At 41.6% G+C, this 19,093-nt stretch overlaps 1 protein-coding gene across 2 annotated transcripts in view; it reads right to left on the reverse strand.

The window, feature by feature from the left end:
- The window catches only part of pak1 (p21 protein (Cdc42/Rac)-activated kinase 1), a 142,889-nt gene extending 124,247 nt beyond the window's left edge, over window positions 1-18,642 (reverse strand). The window contains exon 1 of one of the 2 annotated variants that reach the window (XM_079675487.1): window positions 18,575-18,642. The gene's annotated coding sequence lies outside the window, so the exon portion shown is untranslated. Of the gene's footprint in view, window positions 1-12,294; window positions 12,986-18,574 lie in introns of those variants that run through there. The other variant, XM_079675488.1, reaches the window with a different exon arrangement.
- Window positions 18,643-19,093: the final 451 nt, after the last annotated feature.

Consider the following 19,093-nt stretch of genomic DNA (forward strand, 5'->3'; position numbering starts at 1 on the left):
GTTTGGCACAAAAACAGGATTCACGAAGAGCTTCTTGGAAATATTAATGACTTTATTTCATGTGGATTAATTGAAGAAAAAATAAAAATAAACGATGGATCCTGATATTCCTCCAGCTGATGTTGCCGCGGCATTACATTACATTGCATTTGGCTGGCGCTTTTATCCAAATCGACTTACAATAAGTGCGTTCGACCAACAAAATACAAACTTGAAGAAAACAGAATCATATACACAGGGTTCTTACACCTTTTCCAAAGTCAAACTCAAGCACTTTTCAAGCATTTTCAAGGTGCATTTTCAAGCTTTTCAAGCAGCGTACAGCTGTTGTAAATTACATATTTATATGCACATACTTATACTCAAATGATTATTTCCCTACCTCACATTAAATCAGATGTTCTTTATGCTATAAACAACCAAATGTGTTTTTCGTAATAGCATTCTACATAAGGATGAAAAATTAAAGATAAGAAAACAAAGTTTAATATTGTAAAATGAGTGACCCATATCATATATAGTAGACTGGGCATCCCATATAACCTGGCTGAACCAATATAAAACAATCAGCCAACTAACTTTTCAATAAATTCTTTATTAACATTTTTAACATTTTTGAGGTCCTTTTTGGGTGGCAGTAAACATACGGACCTCCAAGGTTAGGACAAAACCATTGAAACACAAAGCTGATATAAAAAAAAGCGTGTGCAGAGATCCTCTTTCTGTGTAAGAGTTTTGGAGGTTTCCAGGGAATTTTTTTCAGAATCTGAAACTTTTATTGCCAAAATCTCCCGATAAATACATGTTTGAAGCTTGTAAAGGGAAGATGACAGCTCTCCCTCGCGCTAATGCTTTTACGTAGCGATGCTCCCCCCTCCCTCCCGCTGACATTATGAATGTATGGCGTAAAGTAATCATAGATAACACGGCAGGGTCCATTACAGTTAGTTTTCATCTGATTTCAAATAAACAAAGTCTTGGCTTTCAGAATATTAAATATTAAATTAAATATGATAAATACAACTTTGAAGCTTGTAACGGCATAATTACAAGCGGAGAACGGAGTAACTTTACGTCAAAGCAGGCATAACAACAGCCGGTGTTTCTCGTGAGTGTTTTCCCCGGGAAACTAACACAATACACACAAACGCAAAAATACACAAACACAGACACACAGGGTATATGCAGGAATCCTGAGGTCAAATTTAATACCTTTTAAGACCTTTTTTAAGACCCTTTCCATACATGTTAAGACCTCATCGCAACTTTGAGTTTTAACCGGTTAGATTGGCTACACACTTTACCTCACATTTACTATATTGATTGTAAGATAGCACAACTAAACAGAGTGCAGACAGACTACTGAAGCCTCCTCTCCACATGAACTTCAACCTCTCTGTGAAGGTCAGGTTTAATGCAGTATGCTGCTTTGTTGCTTCTGTACTCTGTGCTCTTTCATTCCAGTAAAACTTCTCAGAAACCATTAGAAACCAGTATTTGACCAATAAACAAAACAATTGACAAAACTTTGAACTATGAAATATGTTAAACTTTGGTGAGTTTCAGCGGGGTAATGCCATATAGGAGCTCCCTCTCAAATACCCAGGGGTTAAATTGGGCTGGGGCTGTCCGGGGCTAAGCCCTGGCACATAGGACGATGCTCTGATGTCATCACCCTCACACATTTGTCATATGTTTACAAAAGACAATAGCAGATCTCTGTGACCGGATATAGTTTGGCTTAGACCCCGGCCCCACGAGGACGCATACGGTAAAACGCATACGCAAACGCAAAAAAGTCTTCCGTTCACACGCATTAGATTCATTAATGTGTCCGTTCACACTAGACCACTGGAAATGCTGGAAACGCTGTAGTACATATGTCAGGCCTGTAAGTGGCGCTGCTGCCGCCACAAAATACACCAAAAGCAGCGAAGAAGACCCCGGAGCATGGTTGCCATGGTTGCCCTTCTGTTTATTCTCCGCGGTGGACGGCGTGTTCTCCTGCTGTATATCTCTCAGGTAGTCCACCAGCAGATGAAAAACACCCACCTCTCGGCCTCTTCCAAGGGACGAGGGAACCGTGCGGCAGAGTTTCCGTTAAAAAAAATGTTCCGCCGGTCAACATGTCTGTTAAAGTTTAAATCTTCCGTACAAAATTAGAAAAGTGCCGATCTGAGGTCTTCTTTGTTATTTATTGAGCTTTAAAACAAATTGATAACAACTCTGTTCTCTGTATAATAATATTTAATAAACGGTGCCTGCCTCTCTTTTCCTCCCCCTCTTCTGACAGCCCAGCAGCAGCAGGAGACGTGGGGAGAGGGAGGCGGGCTATTTCATCGTTATCAGAAAATGATCATATAGGGCTTACACACGGAGCCGTTGGACCCCCAGAGCGTTGCCTATGCCAGTCTACCCACCTTGGGACCCCACCTTGGGACCCCCCCCCCCCACAGATCGGAGTAAGGCAACGAAACTTAAAATAAGAAGCAGCATTTTTACGGCGCGCTATGCATGGGGCCGCCTTGAGGGGGTTTCCCGACATGTCGTTTCAGTAAATTAAAGGGTGTTTCATGTTGACGCTCCTTTTTATTATTGTCACCTGTATAAGCAATTATCCCACATCGAGTTCGCTAACATTACTAGCTTAAACAAACGTAACATGCAACGTTAGCCTAATCCAAAATGCTCTACTACGGCTTACCTTTCATATGGCTCGTCAGCGCAGACTCTCCCATCGCGAATAATTGAAATTCTTTGTGGCAAACTGTGCAGAAGGCGAATCGTTGGGTTGATCCTCGTTTTAGCCACAGCTTGTATTTCTTTTCGGATAGCCAACGCTCGTTAAAACGGCAACCTCCTGGCATACTGTCATTCTCTCATTAGAATGCCCAGGTCACACAAAATAAAACACTTGCAGGTCGCGCGCATAGCGCGGGAAGGCCGGAGCGGAGCTGTTTTATGTAGAAGCGAAGCAACTAAGCTCGCTCCGACTTCTTTATTTTCCTTTAATCTAAAAAGCGAACTATTCAGTCAGACAGCAATTTATTGTAAAAGTAAAGCATTTACAATTTCAAGCACTTTATCTCAAATCCAAGCACCATTCCCAAAATTCAAGCACTTTTCAAGTCATGAAAACACCTCGTAAAAATTCAAGCATTTTCAAGGATTTCAAGCACCCGTACGAACCCTGTATACAGTAAGTACATCAGGTTTCCTAGAGCTAAAACATTTCAAGTGCTACTCAACTGGCTTTAGATAAGCCGCAATGAGGGATCTGCAGGACATGAAGGAGCCGGACCTGCCATCCAACCTACGGCTCATTCTTTCAAAGTTACCTTATAAACTAAGGGAGAAGTGGAGAACAGCAGCTTGGATATTCTGGAGCGGAGCCATCAAAGAGCAAGATTACATGACCTTGTTGTATTTATTGAAAGACAAGCTAGAATACTTCAAGACCCTCTCTTTGGTGACATTCCCGATCAACTTAACAGTACAAAGACGGCTTTCAAGACCAAGACTCTTGTTGATTCATATCGAAATAAGAGCAAAGGGAGCAGTTTTGCAACCACAGTGGCTATAGTGTCAGACAGCCGTGCAGAGAAACCCAAAGAAGACAAATATCCTGTTAAAAGCTACATTTCCTCCACTAACAATGACACCTCATGTACCTTTTGTACAAGTAAACATCCTTTAGCTGAATGCCATAAAATACATTCAGTATCTCATGAAGCTAAAATTTAGTTTTTGAAAGAGAAGGGACTATGCTTTGGTTGCCTGAAGGTGGGGCACTTGAGCAGGAACTGTAACAGGAGAATGACCTGTAAAATCTGTCATGCTAAGCACCCAACTATTCTGCACATTAAAAGATCTTCAAAGCCTGAAACTGAGAACTTTAAACATCATAAAGCAGAGCAGAAAAGTGGAGGAGCAAGGCTTGAAGAGACATCCATCAGCAGTGCTCTTGTTTCAGTAGGAGAAGGTGAAGGAATCGGGGCTGGTAAAGACAGCATACTTGCCATAGTGCCAGTGAAGGTGAAACTCTACCATGGAAATAAAAGTATACTGACCTATGCATTCCTGGACCCTGGTAGTACCGACACATATTGCACAGAGGGGCTCATGAGGCACCTTGGTGCTAGAGGATGGAGAACTGAAGTCCTTCTTCAAACGATGGGAACAGAGAAAACAGTCAGGAGTTTTGAGGTAACAGGTCTAGAAGTGGGCAATATGGAAGATGCACATATATAAACTTGCCAAAAGAACAAAATCCCTGTTACCAAAATAAATATTCTTACCCAGGCGGACCTCAAGAAATGGCCTTATCAGCAGGACATCCAAATAAAAGAAATAGATGCTGACGTGGGACTTCTTATTGGAGTAAATACTCCAAAGGCTAAGGAACCATAGAGAGTTATAAATAGCCAAGGAAATGGCCCATATGCAGTGAAAACACTGTTAGGATGGGTCGTTAATGGTCCACTTAATGCTTCCACAGATCTGGATGATGAAACCCCCGTGGCATTAGTGAAGAGGATCTCAATTGTTCACCTTGAGAAGCTAATTGAAAGACAATATATTAACGAATTTCCAGAGAAAGAGTATGAAGAGAAAAGACAAAATGTCAGCTGATGACCGAAAGTTCATGCAGATTGTATCAAACTCGGTTTCTCTTAAAGATGGCCACTACAATTGACCTCTTCCTCTAGATCAGGGGTCGGCAACCCGCGGCCCTTTAAGCCCCCCCCTCTGGCTCCCTGAGCTTAGACAAAAATAAGAAGGAAATAAAATAAAAGTATTTGTAGGACTATTTATATTTTGTTGCACGGTTGAAAATGTTTCGTATCTTGTATTTTGAGGTGATACTGTGACACATAAATGAAAAACAAAACGGTTTTAATTAGGTAAACTAAAATGTGCGTCACATCCTGCTACGGTCCCGCGTGAGCGCCTTTTCCTGCGGGTGAATAACCTGACCCCCGGCTCGATGAGCGAACTATGGATAAATCAAAGAAAAGTACCGGAGGAACACAGGATTTAATTCTGTGTGGACAGAGTTATATGCTTTCACAGCAAACGATGCTGGTTTACCGGTATGTTTGAGATGTAGAGAGAAGTTGTCAACGGTGCTGCTGCAGCCTTTACGTATCGAGGAACAACACGGAGAGCAAGACAGCTGACGATCTTCAGTCATAATTCAATGGGGTATGTAATTTATTTTAGAAAACAATTGTTGTTATATTCCATGGAATGCTTTTAACGTCCCGATAGCAATGAATATATTAAATGCTTTGACAATAAATACATACAAAAATTAATCTCTGGAAGCCGTAGCGCTGTAAAAAGCACGGCATTTTAGCCGGCTCGGCTAAAATAACTGGATGGCCTACCTGCCTGTCAGCCTTCCATCTGTGCACACATTTATTTATGGCCTCATTGATGATGCGCGTTCGTGTGTGTTGGAGGAGGGGCTCTGTAAGAAAGTCTGAAGGAAGAGGCATATTTTTTCCGGTTGTGTATTTTCAAATTCTAGCGCACTCGAGCTGGTTTCTCCATTCTTACCTACCCTACCTTTAACTCTTTTTAGGGTGCAACTATATGTTTTATTTATTTCAAAGTGGGCCCATTTTAATAATATTTTTTTTCCTTCAAATGTGCAGAGGACTCCCCAAGTGCTGTGTTTAATTTATTTTAAAGTAGGCCTGTGTATTATTTTTAATTCTCCTTATAGGAGTTCTTTGTTTCTTATTAGAGGTTAATAGTTTTATATAATGTAATAAATAGCCTAATACATGCAAAAAAACGTAGTTTGTGTCTGATATAACAATAAATAAAACTTTATTAGCTATCAAGCTATGAAATATGTTTTGCGGCTCCAGACAAAAAAATGTTTTGGAAAAAGGAGCAAAATGGCTCTTTTGGTCAAAAAGGTTGCTGACCCCTGCTCTAGATAATCCAAACATTATCATGCCGCTAAATGGCAGAGCAACGAGCAATGTCACTAAAAAGGAAATTCCAGAAGGATCAGACTTATGCAGCTGAGTATAAAGGCTTTATGAGTGACATTATCGAAAAAGGATATGAAGAGAAAGTACCATCGAACGATCTACATGTGGAAAACGGCAAAGTGTGGTATATACCCTATCATGGTGTCTATCATAAACGTAAAAAAACGATCCGTGTGGTCTTTGATTGTGCATCATCCTATAAAGGTAAATCCCTCAACAGTGTACTCCTTCAGGGCCCTGACTTGGCAAACTCATTGATTGGTGTTCTACTCAGGTTCCGTCAAGAGCCCATCGCCATTATGGCAGATATTGAGGGGATGTTTCACCAAGTGCGTGTAAACGAGGAGAACATAAACTTGCTGAGATTCCTGTGGTGGCCTGAAGGAGAAACCAGCACAAATCCGGAGGAATACCGGATGAGGATCCATCTCTTCGGAGCTGTTTCCTCTCCAAGCTGCGCAAACTTTGCATTGCGAAGAACAGCTGAGGACAACTGTGGCAAATTTGATGGAGAAGTGGCAGAAACAATCTAATCAAATTTCTATGTGGATGATTGCCTCAAGTCGCTAGCAACAGAAAATCAAACTATAAGCTTTATTAGGTCTCTCTGAGAAATATGTTCCCTTGGTGGATTCAAGCTGACGAAATGGATAAGTAATAATCGAGTGGTGCTAGCATCCATCCCTGAGGAAGACAAGGCTAAACAGGTGAAAAACTTGGATCTGGACAGGGAAAAGCTGCCACATGAAAGAGCACTAGGGATGTACTGGGACATTGAAAATGATATATTCAGTTTCCGTGTGACTGTGAACAACAAAACCCTTACAAGAAGGAGTATACTTTCCACTGTCCGTTCTATGTACGATCCTCTTGTTCTTCTCGCCCCTTTCATATTGAAGGCAAAGCAAATACTTTGATTACTCTGTAAAGCCCAATATGGATGGGATGAAGAAATTCAAGTGGAACTCTCAAAGCCATGGCAGAAGTGGCTCAAGGATTTAGACCAGCTGGCCAGATTTCCAAATTGACAGGTGTGTAAAACCCAAGAACTTTGGAAGAGTGAAAACTGCACAGCTACACACCTTTTGTGATGCAAGTGTGCATCTAGACCGGGTGAGGACACTACCTATTGACTCAGCAATCACTGTAAGTTATATTTTTGTTTAAATAGACTTCTATGTTTCATTTATTCTACACTGTATAAATGTTCTGTAGTTATTGTAGCTAAAATGGCGCTTTTGAGAGATTTTAAATCTCAGATCTGCTCAACTAAACCTGTTACACAGGTCTCAGTGGGTCACGCGTCTCAACCCCGCATTACAATAGGCAGGAACACTCTGCTGATTGCGTGAAGTACAAACAGCGTGACTTAGTAATCCCTCAGCTAAAAATCACTCAAATACCGCATTTTAAAATCTGAATAACTCAGCGTGCATCTAGACCGGGTGAGGACACTACCTATTGACTCAGCAATCACTGTAAGTTATATTCTTGTTTAAATAGACTTCTCCGTTTCATTTATTCTACTCTGTATAATTATTCTGTAGTTATTGTAGCTAAAACTGCGCTTTTTAGAGATTTTAAATCTCAGATCTGCTCAACTGAACCTGTTACACAGGTCTCAGTGGGTCACGCGTCTCAACCCTGCATTACAATAGGCAGGAAGACTCTGCTGTCGCCCATCAGCTGAAGAGAATTAACTAATTAAAGGGGCATGGCTCCACAGCTGTGAGAACTCAGCAATCAGGTGTCCATCTTAGGTAGCTCTTTCCTGGAGTGTCAGCTTCAGCGTCAGACAGACGAAGACTGACAAAGACGTTGGAGTCCTGCGGGAGTCACGAGGGAGGCAAAGAGGAGGCAAATCCTACTTTGATTGAGCTAAGTATCGCTGGTGTTTTATATTATTTTCTTTGGTTTTCTAGCCCCTCTACTATAATCATGTGTATTTTCTCCATTCCTGTTCATGTGTCTTCTCGCAATTATCACTGGCCCGGTGTATCTCCTAATCGATATAACCGGCCTGCTCTCGTCTATCCCACATGCTCCACCGAGATCCAACATCTAGTTTCAGGTGGCCTGTGGAACTGCCAGTAAGCTGTTCCTAAGGCTGACTTCATCTCTGGCTACGCTTCCCTGCAGTCTCTGGATTTCCTTGCTCTCACGGAGACCTGGATTACTCCTTCCAACACATCCACCCCAGCAGCTCTCTCCACAGCATGTTCCTTCTCCAACACACCCAGACCCTCTGGCAGAGGAGGTGGCACTGGTCTCCTGCTCTCTCCCAACTGGAGCTTTTCCCTCTTCAAGCTACCTAACTTCACTCCTTCCACCTTTGAATTCCATGCCGTCACAGTAACCCATCCTATACAATTAACCATTGTTGTTCTCTACCATCCACCAGGCGCCTTGGGAGACTTCTTGGAGGAATTAGATCATCTCCTCTCACACATCCCTGAAACTGGCCTTCCCGCTGTACTTCTCGGAGACTTCAACCTCCAGACAGGGAAGATAGACAAACTAACATCTCTGTTAACCACCTTTGCTTTCTCACTGTCTCCATCCCCACCAACTCATAAAGCTGGCAATGTCTCTGTAAACCCGCTCCACACATCCGATCACTTTTTCATTTCATTCTCTCTAACCCTTTCCAAACATAACAAACTAATCTCTTCTCATCCTGAACCTGTCCGCCGTAACCTCCGTTCCCTCTCCCCTTCTACCTTTACCACATCGGTGCTCTCAGCCCTCCCTTCCTCTGACTCGTTTCAACTCCTGCCTCCAAACTCTGCTGCAGAAACTCTCCTCTCTACTCTCTCATCCTCTCTGGACTCTCTCTGTCCTCTCACATCTCGGCAGGCTCGTCAGTCCCCTCCTGCTCCCTGGCTAAATGACGCACTGCGTTCTAATAGAACCATCCTTCGGGCAGCAGAGCGGAAACGGTGAAAATCCAAACACCATGACCTCCTAACCTATCAGGCTCTCCTCTCCTCTTTCTCCGCTTCGATCTCTCAGGCAAAAAGCAGTTTCTTTCAAGATAAGATCCAATCTTCCAATTCCAATCCCCAAAAACTATTTTCAATCTTTTCCACCCTTTTGGACCCCCCCAAAGCCCCTTCCCCTCCTCCCTTCTGTCAAGCGACTTTGTTAACTACTTCGAAAAAAAGGTTGATGATATTCGCTCTTCTTTTTCTGACTCACCTTTACTCACCACTGGGTCACCAGACCCTCCTTTCACCCACACACTAACCTCCTTCTCCCCTCTCTCTCCAAGTGAGGTTCTTACCCTCATTACCTCTGCCCGTCCTACCACCTGTCCTCTGGACCCTATCCCCTCAAACCTCCTTCAGACTATCGCTCCTGATATTCTACTGTTTCTCACCCATTTCATCAACACTTCTCTAACTTCTGGTCACTTTCCAAACTGTCTCAAGGAGGCAAGAGTAAACCCTCTCCTAAAGAAACCCACTCTCAACCCGTCTGATGTTATAAACTACAGGCCTGTCTCTCTCCTCCCGTTCCTGTCTAAAACACTTGAACGCGCTGTCTTTAAACAACTCTCCTGTTATCTCCATCAGAACAACCTTCTGGATCCGCACCAGTCTGGTTTCAAGGCAGGTCACTCAACAGAAACTGCTCACCTTGCTGTCTCTGAGGAACTGCACACTGCTAAAGCAGCCTCCCTCTCCTCTGTCATCAACCTTCTGGACCTGTCTGCTGCATACACGGTGAACCATCAGATCCTCCTTCGCACTCTCCAAAAACTTGGAGTTTCAGGCACTGCACTTTCCCTCCTCACCTCATAGACCGCACCTACAGGGTAACTTGGAGAGGGTTGAAGTCCGACCCTTGTCAATTTACTACAGGGGTCCCTCAGGGCTCTGTTCTTGGTCCCCTCCTCTTCTCCTTGTACACAAACTCGCTCGGATCAGTCATTAGCCCGCATGGCTTTTCATACCACTGCTACGCTGAAGACACCCAATTAATTCTGTCCTTTCCCCGCTCAGACACCCAGGTCGTCGCACGCATCTCTGCTTGTCTAGCTGACATCTCTCAGTGGATGTCTGCTCATCACCTTAAGCTCAACCTTGACAAGACTGAACTGCTTTTCCTTCCGGGAAAAGATTGTCCCACTCTTGACCTAACAATCAACATCGGCACCTCTGTTGTTTCCCCGACTCAGACTGCAAGGAATCTGGGTGTGATCCTAGATAACAAACTGTCCTTCACTTCAAACATCGCTGCTACAACCTGCTGCTGCAGATACACGCTTTACAACATCAGGAGGATACGTCCCCAGCTGACCCAGAAAACAGCGCAGGTTCTGGTCCAGGCTCTCTTCATCTCGCGCCTAGACTACTGCAACTCCCTCCTGGCTGGTCTACCTGCATGTGCCGTCCGACCTCTGCAGCTCATCCAGAATGCAGCGGCTCGTCTGGTCTTCAACCTTCCTAAATTCTCCCACACCACGCCACTCCTCCGCTCTCTTCACTGGCTTCCGGTAACGGCTAGAATCCACTTCAAAACACTGGTACTTGCGTACCATGCTGCGAATGGATCTGGCCCTTCCTACATCCAGGACATGGTTAAACTGTACACCCCAGCACGTGCACTCCGCTCTGCATCAGCCAAACAGCTCGCTGCACCCGCACTGCAAGGGGGACCCAAGTTCCCATCAGCAAAAACACGTGGGTTTGCTATCCTGGCTCCAAAATGGTGGAATGAGCTCCCCATTGAAATCAGGACAGCAGATAGCTTGCACATCTTCCGGTGCAGACTGAAAACTCATCTCTTTCGACTCCACTTCCAGCGATAGAATTACTAACAAATAACTGCTAACAGAGCACTTATATACTAATAAAGGACTGGCTTATCTAAAGCCAGTTGAGTAGCACTTGAAATGTTTGGCTCTATGAAACCTGATGTACTTATATAATTCTGTTTTCTTCAAGGTTGTATCTTCCTGGTCGAATGTACTTATTGTAAGTCGATTTGGATAAAAGCGTCAGCTAAATGTAATGTAATGTAATAATGCAAGTGAAGAAGGATACGGTACAGCAAGTTACCTGAGATTCACCAATGACATGGAGAAGGTACACGTAGCCTTTGTGATGGGAAAATCAAGAGTTACCCCACTAAAAGTCATGACAATTCCAAGGTTGGAACTCACTGCTGCTACATTGGCTGCACGAATGGACAAAATGCTCCGATCAGAGCAACAAGGAAAGCTTCTGGAATCAGTATTGTGGACTGACAGTCAGTCAGTACTGAAATATATTCGAAACAGGACTAAGAGGTTCCACACATTCGTGGCAAACCGGGTTAATGTTATTCATAACCTCACAAAAGTGAACCAGTGGCGGTTTGTAGACTCCAAAAACAACCCCGCTGATGACGCTTCAAGAGGACTGAGCATTGAATCCTTTTACAGTTCAAAAGGATGGCTTCAGGGTCCAGAATTCTTGAAAATATCTGAAGCACAGTGGCCAAGTATTCCAAAAGAACTTGTTTCTCTCCTTCCAGATGACCCTGAAGTACGCAAAGAAGTTATTGTCAACAGCATTGTCACATGTAAGATGGAAAAAAACTCCAACAAGCAAGCTCTTGGACTATTACTCTTCATGGAATGACCTAAAAAGAGTTGTTGCATGGATAATGAAATTAAAAACAATCCTCCTGCAGATGAGAAAAAAAAAAAGATGGCTCCACTGATCTTGGAGCAAAGCAGGATAAAGGAAAGAGACTGAAGGATCAGACTTTCAGTAGAAGACACAGAAAAAGCCATTATTTGCCACGAGCAGAGATAGCATTTCAAAGAGGAAATTGCCTTGTTGGAAAAAGGAAAACAATGCAATAGAGGAAGCCCAGACAAGCCGGACCCTATCATTGATGCCGGGCTTCTGAGAGTTGGAGGAAGAACTAGAAAGATGGCTATGCCAACTGAGGTCAAACATCCAATGATTCTACCGAAACATTCTAATATTTCCAAGTTGATATTAAGCCATATCCATAATCAAGTTGGTCACTCAGGAAGAGGTCACATGCTCTCCAAACTCAATCAACGTTACTGGCTATCCGCTGCTAACTCTTCAGCAAGGAGGATCATAAAGAACTGTGTGTTTTGCAGACGCCTACAGGATAGAGCTGTAGAGCAGAAAATGGCCGATCTCCCACTTGATCGAATAACACCTGATCTTCCACCTTTCACTCATGTAGGCATAGACTATTTTGGACTCATCGAGGTGAAACGTGGCCGATCTCATGTCAAAAGATGGGGAGTAATCTTTACCTGCCTGGTAAGCCGTGCTGTCCACCTGGAAGTTGCCAGTCATTTGGATACAGCTGCATGCATAAACGCTCTTCGTCGATTCATCTGTCGTAGAGGCACAATAAAGAGCATCAGAACAGATCGAGGCACCAACTTCATCGGCACGCAAAAGGAACTGGAGGAGTCTGTAAAACAACTGGATAACAACAAAATCAAGCAAACACTACTCAAAGAAGGAATTGATTGGACGTTCAATCCCCCCTCTGGAGCTCACCATGGCGGAGTGTGGGAAAGGCTAATACGACTGGTTAATAAGATCCTCCATTCTGTCTTGAAGGAACAAACATTGGATGATGATGCTCTGCACACGTCCTTGTGTGAGGTTGAGGCAATAATGAACGATAGGCCAATCACAACAGTGACAAATGACCCAAACGACCTTGAACCCCTCACACCTATTCACCTACTGTACTTCAGTTAAGAACAAATCCAATCTTGCCCCCAGGACTCTTTCAGAGAGAGGATCTTTACTCACGGAGAAGATGGAAACAGGTGCAATACCTTGCTGACCTGTTTTGGAAGCGCTGGACCAGGGAATATCTTCCTTTGATGCAAGAACGGCACAAATGGAATACTATCAAAAGAAAGTTCATCCCCGGAGACCTGGTCGTCATCGTTGATGAAAACGCACCGAGGAACACTTGGCTCCTGGGACGCGTAGTTGAGACCCTTCCTGGTTCAAAAGGACTTGTTAGGAGTGTCCTGGTTAAAACCAAGACAAGTACGATTGAAAGACCCATAACTGAGTTATGTCTGCTCCTGTAGGCAATAGACTGAGCCTACTAAGCCTTAGCCTTTCAGTCACGTGCACCTCTGACTGTTAGACCAAAGGACTAGACTCTTGGTCTCCTACCCCCTCCCCATCAAAGGCTGCCTTTTGAACGCAGACCATTACAGACAATTAGTACTAGACCTACACACTCCAGTACTGATCTTACATGGACTTGAAAGTATACAATATACTATGGACTTAAGTATACAAATACGCTACGGATGGACGTTATGTTTTGTTAAAATGACTGTTGATGTATTATTATTTGTAATTGCTATGTAATAAGCAATTAGGGGCTGGTATGTTAGAGCCATTTTTCCTTTTGTTATTATTGTCTGAATGTTAGGCTTAATAATAATATAAATTAGATTATACTGTAAATTATCGGCTATTTTTGTGAGTCACATTATGGTTTAAAATGTATTAATTTAAGGCTCACTTATTATTTGTTATATGTGCATCAGTATCATGTGCATGGCTATGCCTACATATGGTAGATTGATAGGACATAGCTGGGGGTGATAGACGGGAAAACGGAAAAGTATTTTGACCGTGTTCTTTTTGTTCTTTTGGAGACTGTTAACGTTTATTTAGTATGAAGCGAAGAAATGTGTCCTGTTTCTATGCCGTCTGGACTAACGAATAAAGCTCATCTGACTCAACCACGTTCTCAGCTAATTTGTTTGGAAACAAAGAGAGGCACGTCAAAACCCACAACCCCGATAGAGGTGGCTATTAAATTGTAGACAAGGATTAAAACGCCACCACACCCCAACTCCAGGGACTTCCGGCCGGGACTTCGGGTGGCAGCATACGCCGTGAAGTTGTTCGCGGCCTGCCAGTAAACCCAAAGCAGAAGAAGAAGAAGTGACGTCAGCGGCTGTCACTACCCGATCTGCAGCCCTGCCCTATCTGCAGTGCGCAAGTGCGAGATGGTCCGCAGTATTTGACAACTACATACGGCGACCCAAGTACCCAAGTACCCAAGTAACCCAAGTACCCAACTTGACACAGTGGCTTTTGGCAAAACACAAAAAGAAAACTCGAGAGATGAGTTATTGTTATTACAACGTGACTTCACTATTATTTAACAACTCTTTTTATTGGGTTCTTTCATTTGGGTTTAAGTACATTGTCAGAATAATTGAGAAAGAAGTTAAATCCATTTCTCACTTATTCTGACAATGTACTTAACCCCAAATAATAGAACCCAATAAAAAGAGTTGTTAAATAATAGTGAAGTCACATTGTAATAACGTGAAGAATCAGCTTCCAGTTTATGTTCGGGCGGCAGACACCCTAAGAGTGCGCTTAACCTGTTCTACACTGCCCCCCAGATACTGGGGGGAAAAAATGCGTCATCTGCAGAAAACAGCGTCTGAGGGCATCTTAACCTTCCGGTATCACTGTGGACGTTTTTGTCCATATGGGTCATTTTTCACTTTTCATTTTGCAATAACTTTGGTTCTGTTGGTGCAAATGGCCTGATTTTTTGTAACAAGGCTATTTTCTCGATTTAGTTTGGAATTCCAATTTCAATTTTTCAAATCGGTCTTTAATTCACTGTGTAACAAATCGACTACGCAAATTAGTCATTCAAGACAACAATGTCCACTGCAAAATAATTTGATAAAAACATTATATTAAAAGGTTTTTTCCACAACTTTTTTGGGTTCAATCTTTAATGCAACTTCCGCCCTCATAGAAAATACCAAAAATGTAATCATTTTCAGGATTTTAACCCTTTAAATGCCATTTTGAATACATGATGAAAACAGAGAAAATTAGTTATTTTCCAAAAAATACATATCTGGTGACTGGCACTTTTTTTTTTATAACAGTCTTGGATAAGTCAAAGATTAGCAGCAAAATGATTTTTTTTTGCATTATTAGTTTTTGCACAAATTCAGATTGAACAAAAAAGTTACATATTAGTCATTCGGGACAAAAATGTCCACTTCCAAAAACTGCTCTAAAATGACAACAGATTAATATTTTTTAAAACTTTTTGGGGTTAAATCTTTCAATCAACTTCAGTCCTGATCAAAAATACCAAATGTTACATTATGTTCAGGATTTTAACCCTTGAACTGCCAGTTTGAAAACATGAATTTGCGTGTTCTATGAAAAACATGCAAAAAAAGGCAGTTATTTTCCATATAATGAATGTTGGGGGGGGTCGGCTTCTTTCTTTTTTTTTTATCACAGTCTTGGATATGTTAAAGATTAGCAACAACATTTATTTTGGTGGATTATTAGTTTTTGCACAGAATCAGATTAAACAAAAAACTCACACTAGCCACTCGTGTCCAATCCACTGCCATTATAACCAAATCTTTTGATCTCTCCGCCATACCGGTATAAAATCGTGCATTTTGTAATGTCAGGGTTTTATATTGGAGGAAAATAGTTCAATTTGTCCTTTTTATTCTATATCACAAGATGTGACATTTTACCATGTGTTTTGTGATAAATTAATGACATTGTACTAAGCATTCTGATCTAAATGTATTCACTACTTTGTCACCATTCATGTTGTGAGGCACCCCTCTAATCACATTATTTTCTGCTCATGTTTTTGTGTCCATACTTACCTGCTCTCTCACAATTGTGTCTGTCTGCCATTTTTTCTTCAGCACATTACATAACGTCATGATGCTGGGTTAGCGATCATCCAACCCAGCCTCACGGCATTTCGTGTTATAGTCACGACATTTAATCTATTGATTCGTGTTCACCAACACGATTTTCTCCTTTTTTTCGTGTCACACAGAACGATTTTAAAAGCAATGTATTTCTATTGGTAGTATGTTTCGTGCCTGCAGCACGTCTTTTTGTCCGTTCGGGTTTTGGAAGACCGGAAGCTGTGTGGTTCATAAAAACATGTTCTTACTCGATATCAAGCCACGATTATTGTTTTTATTTTAAATCGTATAATGTCTGACTTTTTTTGTCGTCTGTGAGGAAAATAAATGGGGCTCAGAGCCTCAGAATACTGAAATCTGTATTTCTTTTTTTTTTTTTCTTCGAATTTGTTATTCTTTTCGAAATAACACACTGTTATTTACTCACCAATCATCCTTGTTTTTATTTATTCGTTTAATTCCATAATCTCTGGCTTTTTTGGCGTCCGTCAGGAACTGAATTTCAAAATAAAAATAACCGGAAACAGACGTAGGCATTTCGAGCGATTGCCCAAGATCCTCAGCTATGGTTTAAGCTCGCTGATTGGATGTTTTAGCCGCAATGCATGCTGGGATTTGGTGTTTATGTAATATGAAATTGGAAAAACATTTTTAAAAAATAAAATACTTAATTCCGAGTGTTCTTGCTTTTCTCTTTGAAAGCCATCACATAACGGCATTGTAATACACGGTTTGGCTGCATTACATATTACAGATCTGACGTAGTTCTTTATTTATAGAGCCCTGATGAGAAGACCTTTGTAAAAACTGGAAGAAATGCCGCCGAAACTGAATACTTGACGTGGATCATAAATATATCAACAATTAAACAACATCTTCAATTTCTCTTCACACAATACGTCTCCTCGCAGTATCAACACTAATTCGGCTGACTTTTACATTTGATCTAATTCGTAGATAGGTTATTTACACCATAACGGTGCTCATCTGATAGAAAAGGACTTTTAGTTTTTAAAGATATTACTGATTTTCATTGAATATAAGAATGTAAATACTGAGTCTGAAATAATATAGCAATATGCTGTAAAATTATGTGAAAACATGAATAAAACTACACATCTTCAGATGTTGTCAGGGGCGGCGCCAGGGGGTAGCTTGGAGTTGCTATAGCAACTCCAACAATTGGCCTAGCAACGGCTTAGCAACCCCATTGTTTTGTTATGAAAATGTATCTATATATATTTATACACATTCTCTTGAGATCTATCAGGGGTCTTTTTAAGTTAAAGCGCAAACTTGGCTAATGTTATAATTCTCAGTATGTGAACACAGATCGAAAATGGAAAGATTTCTCACAAGTCAGCGTAACCGACCGAGATCTCAAACGGAGCCGGACAACCGTGTGTGTGTGTGTGTGTGTGTGTGTGTGTGTGTGTGTGTGTGTGTGTGTGTGTGTGTGTGTGTGTGTGTGTGGTGTGGTGATGAGGTTAAATGCCACAGCATGCCAGTTGAAACAGTGAACGATCGCTATTGTGTTCTTGTACGCTCAGGATGTAATGGTATAAAAAAATAGTGGAGCACAGAAACAGAGTTCAAACTCTGCTTTTACATACTTATTTTGGTTGTGCTTACCTTGCAAAGTAATGTTATAAGTGTCAAAGGAATGTTTTAATGTTAAACCTGATATTTAGTAGGTCTGTTAAGTATTGAATTCTGATAATTCTGATGTAATTTGGCCAGTCAAAGTTGTTTGGGCTCGGATAAAATCGCTCCCTTACTTTTCGAATCATAATAATACCTGGATGCAGAGAACCAATCACCTTTGAGGGGGGGAAAACCTATCGTTGATTAAACACTATCCAGTGTTTCCCCTACCATTGCCTTGGAGGGGTGCCAACGGAGCCCCGCGCCTCCCCTGAAATTCAAGGTATTATATAATACTGTATATATATATATATATATATATATATATATATATATAATTATTTATTGTTTTAAATATATACATAGCACCAAATTGCAAATAATTTATAACTACTGTCACTTTTCACATTGAAAATGTGCTCTTTTATTAAATAAACTAAACGCTTTCCTTTTAAGTTGTGAGTTTAGTGTTTTTGACCCTAAGAAACACTGATGCATTAATCAATAACAATAATATACCTGCTTTGCTATCTTCAAATATATATGAAGTGCTGCATTCACTGTCGGCTGTGTTATCTGTAAAAATGATATCATGATATTGGCATGTGAGAACGTCATGATAGGTCAGTACACTGTTGGAAATCCCCTCCTTCCAAATCATAAAATGAAACATTAAAGTATGTCTGTGTGTGTGTGTGTGTGTGTCACTGGAGACCATTATCTAACGCTGCAGCTATCATCATTTATATTACTGATTCAGCTGCAGATTATATGGTCCATAAACTTCACAACATACTCAGAGTCCTTGTGTTGTCTTCAAGTTTCCAGTATTGAAACGAAGACCATTTTCCATTTAAAATCAGATGTAAAATACAACACACACACACTTTATTAAACCATTCACCCTGCCCGTGTGTGTGTGTGTGTGTGTGTGTGTGTGTGTGTGTGTGTGTGTGTGTGTGTGTGTGTGTGTGTGTGTGTGTGTGTGTGTGTGTGCGTAAACACTCATGTGTTCATCTCCCTGCAGACACACACACTCCAACAATATGTGATCATGTAATAAATCAGTTTCTCTCTATGGGAGCAAGGCTGACACACACACACACACACACACACACACACACACACACACACACACACACACACCATCATCATTAAGAGATAGGTCTATGTCTCTCACCTGCACACACTGAGTTGTGTGTGTTTGAAGGTTTGCGGTGTGGTTCCCCCACAAATAGAATCAAATTCTGTGGGAAACAATGTTGGCAAGTTAGCAATATTGTTATCGCGTTCAACGTAGCAGTACAGTGTGTGTACGGTATATTTCTCATTAAACAACTCCACAAGAACCAGGCCAAGTTACCGTGTGTTGTGACCACCAGCTGGTTAAAGCTGTCACAAAGCTAGAGAAAACTTAAGCCCAGGTTAACTGCAGGTGGACTGACTCCCCCATTTTTGTGTGTATTTATTGTCAAAGCATTTAATATATTCATTGCTATCAGGATGTTAAGAGCATTCCATGGAATATAACAAAAAGTGTTTCTGAAGTGAATTACCTACCCTACCTTTAAGTAAACACAGAAAGAAAAACACAATTGAATAATCTGTATTTTGGACTTTTCCGTGTCACGGAGGCCTAAGGCTCACGTTACAGTACGTCACTATAACAAAGAGTCCTACACAAGCAAACATGGCGAAG

The sequence above is a fragment of the Notothenia rossii genome, assembly GCF_949606895.1.
Source record: "Notothenia rossii genome assembly, chromosome: 4".
Taxonomy (NCBI): Eukaryota; Metazoa; Chordata; class Actinopteri; order Perciformes; family Nototheniidae; genus Notothenia; species Notothenia rossii.